The sequence below is a fragment of the Bos mutus genome, chromosome 10 (assembly GCF_027580195.1).
Source record: "Bos mutus isolate GX-2022 chromosome 10, NWIPB_WYAK_1.1, whole genome shotgun sequence".
Classification (NCBI taxonomy): Eukaryota; Metazoa; Chordata; class Mammalia; order Artiodactyla; family Bovidae; genus Bos; species Bos mutus.
The window spans coordinates 9,740,126-9,748,621 of record NC_091626.1 but is presented as its reverse complement, the minus strand read 5'-3'; positions in this window follow the sequence as shown (position 1 = coordinate 9,748,621).

The window sequence follows — 8,496 nt, the reverse complement described above, 5'->3', positions numbered from 1 at the left end:
CCTCTGTGGAGATTAGGTCTACGAGAGCCTGTGGAGAAGCCCAGCAACCGCTAAAGAAGCACATTGTGTTATAATCAAGGTGAGCGGTGAAGGTGACTTGGCCCAGGGAGGTAATGGTGGGAAGGAAGTGAAAAGTGATATGTGTTTTGAAGGCTTTGTTGATGGGCTGAAAGTGGACATGCGAGGAAGAGAGGAGTCAAGGATTTTGACTTGAACAAAATCTTAGAATATGGAGCTGCTGTGTTGTAATATGGCAGATTCTGGGGGTGGGTCACATTTATGAGGAAAAGGGAAGATGAGATGAGGGCCTGGTTTTCAGGTACAGGCTGCAGCACCTCGGACATGAGGGCTCTGGGGAATGTTTTTATGGGATACCTGCCTACATAAGCCATCTTATTTTAAAAGTGTATGTGATTTAAAATATGTTTAAAAATTTGTGGGCCTATGTGATTTAGAACAGTGCATTGAAAAGCAGTCCTTCTGTGAAGATAACCGTCTCCTCCTCCTGAGGAATAGGAGCCCTCTCTCCTTGTTCTTCTTTGGCAAATGTACTGGTTTCATATCTTCCATTGAGATAAAAAGAAAGCAGCGCCATTCTTGCTCTGAATGCCATGGTTCTTTGGAAACCGTTTGTGTTGAATAATAAGATCTTGTGTCTGGGGCTCCCTAATATCACTTGTTTAATGCTGGTTACGTCCGTTTTCCTGGCACTACACCATCCGTGGTGCAGCCAGTGAATACCGGCTTCCTTGCCTGTTGGGAGGTGAGTGCTGTGCTTCGTGGACAGTGACCCCGAGTGCACGTCTCGTGTGGGAACGTTGAATGATAGTTTCTTTTGTGGTGAATTTACTGTTGGGATTGTAGCTTAGAGGAAGGCCTCTTCCAACAACATGGTTAAGCCCTACACAGCACCTTCCTAGAATATGATCTCTTACAGTGTTGACTGTGCCCTCCCCCTTCCATACCTCCACAGGAGGCAGTGCTGGAAGAGAGGTGCCATTCACCTGGGGACCCCCATCCCTCATCTGGCACCGCTTCATACCAACCTGGGAGGCCAGGCCAGGGCCGCATCCATCAGAGGCCAAGGGGTGTGGACGGGCGCAGCCTGCTGACCTTGTGGAGCAGTGTCTGGGAGCTCCTCGGAGGCTGAGGCATGGCCATCTCTGGTGGAGCCTGTGGGGCGGGGTGACCCCTGAGCGGCAGGGGTGGCGAGGAGGGAGTGGCCATGTCTGAGAACGGATGCTCAGGGCAGAGAGCACCTGTCTTTACCCCAGCTGCTGCTGCTGCTGGGACCGGATGCCATGATCTTAGTGTCTTTAGTTTGCTTTGTTTGCTGCCCCCTGAGGCTGTGTCCCCTCACCCCTACCTTGGGCTGAGGCCAGAAGCCCCACAGATGAGAATGAATGCAGGTTCCCATAGGCCGCTCAAAGCGAGGGCTGACGGTGGACCTCTGGTGGCAGCCCAGAGTCCAGAACTTGTCGTGTGTCTGACATGAGCTGCATACAGTCTCCTCTGTACTGGGCAGCCCAGCCTCACCTGTTCAGAGACACTGCACCCTCCAGCGGGAACCCTCCTGTCACCGGGTGCCCCTCCTGGAACTGAGGCCAACGAGAGTCCCACGCCTCCATGGAGCACTTGGTCAGTGCCAGACAGGGATGAAGTGGGGGACATGGGAAAAGAGGTGTAGATTGTCACTGAGCACCTCAAAGGAGAGAAGCCAGGACTGGGTCCTATGCCAACGTGTCCAGGCTGGGTGCCCTTCCAGATGGCACCACTGGCCCTGAGCATTCCTAACCACTATAGAGGGCATAGAAAATTTTGAGGAAGGTGTCTCTGGTGACCAGAACCCATGCAGACCAGGTCAAACAGATTTGGGGAACTCTCCCTGGACAACCACAGGAAGGGGCTTAGGGCAGCGATCTACTTGGGTCTAAACGTCAGGTTGATATCAAGGGCATGTTCTTGGGCATGGTCCAGGCTGGAGATACAAATCTGGGGATAATCAAGCTTCTGGGAATGACTCTTTGAAAGGAAAAAGTTCTGAGGCTTGTAGCTTCCAGACTTTATCATCTTATTATAACACACGAGAAGATAGTTCTCTCTTTCCTAGGGAGATGAAGAACTCTAAACAAGAATTAACCACTTGATGGTTTCTAGAATTTCCATAGCTTATGCTTATGCCATCCTACAAAGACCTCTGAGTCCTGAAAACAGAAACAGTTCATAATGTGAACAACCACAGGCCCAAATCTCCCTAGGAAGCAGGTACCTATGGGGAACAATGACATTTTCATTCCCAGTGCCAGGCTGATTCTAGCCTAATAACATTTTCCCTGCCCCCTGAGCAGTGTTGTTTGTTTTCGTCTGCTATCTGTTTAGTCGGGAATAATTAATTAACAACTAAGTCTGCTGGAAACATGCCACTCGTGGCACTCAGTAAATATTTGTTGACAGTGATGAGGCTGTTGCTATTAAATCTCTGATACCTTGCTTTAAAAACTCCACAATTTTATGTTTCTAATTTGATGATATAGATGGGACTTCCCAGATGGCGCTAGCGGTAAAGAATCGGCCTACCAGTGCAGGAGATGCAAGAGACCCATGTTCGATCGCTGGGTTGGGGAGATCCCCTGGAGGAGGAAATGGCAACCCACTCCAGTATTCTTGCCTGGAGAATTCCATGGACAAGAGGAGCCTGACGGGCTCTAGTCCATAAGGTTGTAGAGAGTTGGATACAACTAAGACGCACGCACGCACGCACGCCACGCACGCACACACACACACACACACACACACACCTTTCAGATGAGAAAACTGAAGTTCAGCGAAGCAGGGTGATTTATTCAATACTGCAAAATGAGGTAGGGCAAAGCTAGGGCTTACACCCAAAATTCTTGATTCAAAATTTATTTATTGCTTTTTGTACTACACTGCAGAAGTGTTTGGGGGGAGAAATGGCTGTGTTCCACTCAGCCAATTCATATGCTGAGACGTTAACCTTTCCAAAGAACAGTAAAATCTCGTTAAGTCAAAATAATTGGAAAGATGGCCAAGCTGAATTGGGGGAAAAGTTTGAACTATTTTCAAAGATATTCAGCCTTTTCCTTTCAAGGCCATGTAGTAAACTGGAACGAAAAACCGCAGAATGGGGCCAAACAGAGGTCTCAGTGAACCTGCGTGAAGGAACAAATAGGAATCATTTTTAAAATGGTACATTAGCAGCTTGCATATAAGTGATGACTGCTAAAAGTATTTTAGGCATTTGGGGAAATAAATTTTTGTTAAAAGTACACTGTTTCCCTTGAAAATGCGCTTCATGTAAAAATTTACATGGGGAACATTCGCAAATTTGTCACTCAAAGCATGTGATAAAATGATTGTGCGTCTGATTTAGTGGCATATAAACTAACCTCTTCTGTTCGGCTGTGCTTGAATGGTTTGGCATTATTTCTGCAGCTCATAGCAGCACAAATGATGACATCTGTCTCTCTCACTTTCCACCCCCTAAATTTTTCATCTCCAAGGCCAGCAGAGCCTCCAGCTGCTTGAAAACTGGAAGCATTTTCTAGCTATTCCTTTCCCTCACCACACTCCCACCAGTTTTGGCCAAATGACCCCGTTCTTCCTGTCACCATCTGTGAGAAGTCTGTATTTGGCTGCCTTTCAGTCGTTTTCTGTTCAAACGCTAAACATTCATTTGTTCCCGAAGATGTTTAGAAACACTGGGCCTGATTATCGCTAACTCTGTAGTTAACACATTCTCAGACTACTCCTGAAGCACTTCCTGGGACTCTGTTTTTCTCTCTTCAAACTGACTCCTTCCTCCTTAATCGTGTAAGAATCAGGATTCTCCACCTGGCAGGTTACTCACGGAAGGTTCCAGACTGGCTGAGTGGATGTTATTGACTAACAGGAAGGCTATTTGGGAAAACAGTCTGGGTAATGCTCTCAGCCAGCCAGTATGCTCAAAGCCGGGAACAGTGATCCCTAGGGGGAAAAAAAAAGAGGAGCTGGTTGGAGAGAGATAAAGCTTTCCGCACTGGGTGGGTTGTCCAGGATGTGAGTCAAAGATCCATGTATCTTAGGGAAAAACCGATCAAAACAAGTAAAGAGCGCTGCAGCTGCTTCTGCCATTCAATGTTATAGGTTGTTCAATGAAACAGCTCAAGTCCAAAGCACAAATATGGCTCCTCTGGCATTCCCAGCTGGTGCCTTGCTGCCCTCCTCTGGAGAAATTGGGAACTGACGCTTTGGATCCCTTCCTGTCCAGTTCTGTCTCCATTGTTGCTGTTCAGTTAGTTCCTAAGTCAAGTCTGACTCTTTGCGACCCAATGGACTGCAGCACGCCAGGCTTCCCTGTCCTTCACCACCTCCCAGAGCCTGCTCAAACTCATGTCCATTGAGTCACTGATGCCATCCAATCATCTCATCCTCTGTCGTCCCCTTCTCCTCCTGCCTTCAATCTTTCCCAGCATCAGGTCTTTTCCAATGAGTCAGTTCTTCGCATCAGGTGGCCAGAGTATTGGAGCTTCAGCATCAGTCCTTCCAATGAATAGTCAGGGTTGATTTCCTTTAGGATTGACTGGTTTGATTTCCTGCAGTCCAAGGAACTCTCAGAGTCTTCTCCATTTTAGGTCTGCATTGGCTTGGCTCCCTTACTCAAAGGCACTTTGCTACAGTGTGAATAAGTATCAGGCCACAAACTACAAACAGTTCACTCAGTGAGTTTACACTGACTCTGAGTAATGCAGGGATCTTTCTTTCTTGGCAGGAGGCTGAACTCCTTAGTTTTGTGAACTGTCTGTCCTGGTTCCACTCTCCTTACACCAAGAATCCAAGCTAAAGCCATCTTTTCTGGCAGCCTTAGACTAACAAGTCCTTCCTGATTTGGCATCCTGCCTTTAGAATCTTATCCTTAAATGGGAGAGTTTAGACTCTTGATCTCTAAGGTCTCTCTGGATTTGATTCCATAAAAATATCTTTACCAGTGAGAAATGTTGAACAAACCTTCCCTTTTAATGAACAAAACTTCTGGAAATAAAATGAATGTACTTGGTGGAGGGATGAATTAAAAAATATTTTTTCAAAAAATGAGATATGCCACTAAGAGGCAGTGTTGATACACAGTTTCATTCCAGTGTAGCTTCAGTATATTTCCTTTGAGGGAAATATTTTTAAAATCAAAGGGTATTAAGAATAATTAGGGGTTACAATGTTTTGTGTGGCAGTAAAAGTTCTGGATAGAATATTAAAGGGGCATGCATCTTACACAGTGGTATTCGGTTGCCAAAAAGTTCCTTTGTGTTTTTCTGTACGATGTTATGGAAAACCCTGAATGAACTTTTTGGTCAACCCAATATAATAGTAGATTAAAGAAAAGTATTTATCATCTATGAGTGAAAGTATTAAATGCTGAACTGCTTTGAGAGTGATAGAAACTTGGTCAAAAAAAAAAAAAAAAAAAAAAGAGGGGAAGGATGTTCACTCTTTTCTTATTTCACCTCAGCCACATGCACCTTTGGTTCTATTTCTGTGCATTGGAGGATAAGAGGTAGATTTCTAATTCTCTTAGTAAGAAAATTCTGGAAATTTCTTTTCCCATTAAATACTGCTGCCTTCTCCTTTAAAACTTAAGCATACTTGTGTCTTTTTAAATAGAAACTGGGATATAGAAATTTCATATAAGACTTAGCAAATTATCAGTTCAGTTCAGTCGCTCAGTCGTGTCCAACTCTTTGCGACCCCATGAACTGCAGCATGCCAGGCCTCCCTGTCCATCACCAACTCCTGAGGTCCACCCAAACACACGTCCATCGAGTCAGTGATCCCATCCAACCATTGCATCCTCTGTTGTCCCCTTCTCCTTCTGCCCTCAATCTTTCCCAGCATCAGGGTCTTTTCAAATGAGTCAGCTCTTTGCATTAGGTGGCCAAAGTATTGGAGTTTCAGCTTCAACATCAGTCCTTCCAAATAACACCCAGGACTGACCTCCTTTAGGATGGACTGGTTGGATCTCCTTGCAGTCCAAGGGATTCTCAAGACTCTTCTCCAACACCACAGTTCAAAAGCATCAATTCTTTGGCACTCAGCTTTCTTTATAGTCCAACTCTCACATCCATACATGACCATTGGAAAAACCATACCCTTGACTAGATGAACCTTTGTTGGCAAAGTGATGTCTCTGCTTTTTATTATCTATCTAGGTTGGTCATAACTTTCCTTCCAAGGAGTAAGAGTCTTTTAATTTCATGGCTGCAATCACCATCTGAAGTGATTTTGGAGCCCAGAAAAATAAAGTTAGCCACTGTTTCCCCATCTATTTCCCATGAAGTGATGGGACCAGATGCCATGATCTTCGTTTGCTGAATGTTGAGGTTTAAGCCAACTTTTTCAGTCTCCTCTTTCACTTTCATCAAGGGGCTCTTTAGTTCTTCACTTTCTTCCATAAGGGTGGTGTCATCTGCATATCTGAGGTTATTGATATTTCTCCCGGCAATCTTGATTCCAGCTTGTGCTTCCTCCAGCCCAGCGTTTCTCATGATGTACTCTGCATAGAAGTTAAATAAGCAGGGTGACAGTGTACAGCCTTGATGTACTCCTTTGACTATTTGGAACCAGTCTGTTGTTCCATGTCCAGTTCTAACTGTTGCTTCCTGACCTGCATACAGGTTTCTCAAGGGGCAGGTCAGGTGGTCTGGTATTCCCATCTCTTTCAGAATTTTCCACAGTTTATTGTGATCCACACAGTCAAAGGCTTTGGCATAGTCAATAAAGCAGAAATAGATGTTTTTCTGGAACTCTCTTGCTTTTTTGATGATCCAGCGGATGTTGGCAATTTGATCTCTGGTTCCTCTGACTTTTCTAAAACCAGCTTGAACATCTGGAAGTTCACAGTTCATATATTGCTGAAGCCTGGCTTGGAGAATTTTGAGCATTACTTTACTAGCGTGTAAGATGAGTGCAATTGTGTGGTAGTTTGAGCATTCTTTGGCATTGCCTTTCTTTGAGATTGGAATGAAAACTGACCTTTTCCAGTCCTGTGGCCACTGCTGAGTTTTCCAAATTTGCTGGCATATTGAGTGCAGCACTTTCACAGCATCATCTTTCAGGATTTGAAATAGCTCAACTGGAATTCCATCACCTCCACTAGCTTAGTTCATAGTGATGCTTTCTAAGGCCCACCTGATTTCACATTCCAGGATGTCTGGCTCTAGGTGAGTGATCACACCATCGTGATCATCTGGGTCATGAAGATCTTTTTTGTACAGTTCTTCTGTGTATTCTTGCCACCTCTTCTTAATATCTTCTGCTTCTGTTAGGTCCCTACCATTTCTGTCCTTTATTGAGCCCATCTTTGCATAAGATGTTCCCTTAGTATATCTTAATTTTCTTGAAGAGATCTCTAGTCTTTCCCATTCTAATGTTTTCCTCTATTTCTTTGCATTGATAGCTGAGGAAGGCTTTCTTATCTCTCCTTGCCATTCTTTGGAACTCGGCATTCAAATGGGTATATCTTTCCTTTTCTCCTTTGCTTTTCGCTTCCCTTCTTTTCACAGCTATTTGTAAGGCCTCCCCAGACAGCCATTTTGCTTTTTTGCATTTCTTTTTCTTGGGGATGGTCTTGATTCCTGTCTCCTGTACAATGTCACGAACCTCCATCCATAGTTATCAGGCAGTCTGTCTACCAGATCTAGTCCCTTAAATCTATTTGTCACTTCCACTGTATATAGCAAATTATGGAACAGAATCAAATACATCCAAGGTAGTCTTATTAGTTTTTTTAATAGCTGAAGAAATTAAGAGTTTCAAAGCAGCCACACCAATCCAAGAATGTTTAGAAAGAAGCATGAACTCTTTTCTAATACAATGAGTAGTCATTTATTCCAGTGATCTTACATCTTCAGGCTTGAGTTTTCAGAGTAGGTATTACCAGGAGAAAATATAGTTCTCAATCTAGGAAACCCTAACAGAGTTTGGAAAATCTCTTTTTATTAGACCTTTTTGTGTTTAGTCGCTTACTCATGTTCTACTCTTCGTGACCCCATGAACTGTAGCCCCCCAGGCTCCTCTGTCCATGAGATTTTCAAGGCAAGAATACTGAGTGGGTGGCCATTTCAAGACCATTTCTCCCTAGCCTTACTGACTGGAGGCATTTAGGTGGATCCAGCCTAAGGCAGAATGGAGAGAACCTGGTACCAATCCCTTCTTGGCCTTCCCATTGGTCTGAATGCTTCTTAGTGGTGGAAATGGGTCAGAAAAGAGGGAACAACTCTGGAACTCTAGACAGCAGGACTCTAAGCTTTGAATGTTTACTAATCTGGTTCCATAGACTGATTTTCTAAGGAGAAATGTAAAGGAATAGCCAAGTCCCTATAGCTGAAATGTCCCTTAGCAGTGTTTTTTCAATGTGTGGTTTTCAATTAATGGTCATAAAATCAATTTAAAAGGCCTTAACCAGCATATTTTATTAATGAAATAGGACAGAAAGGAATGGAA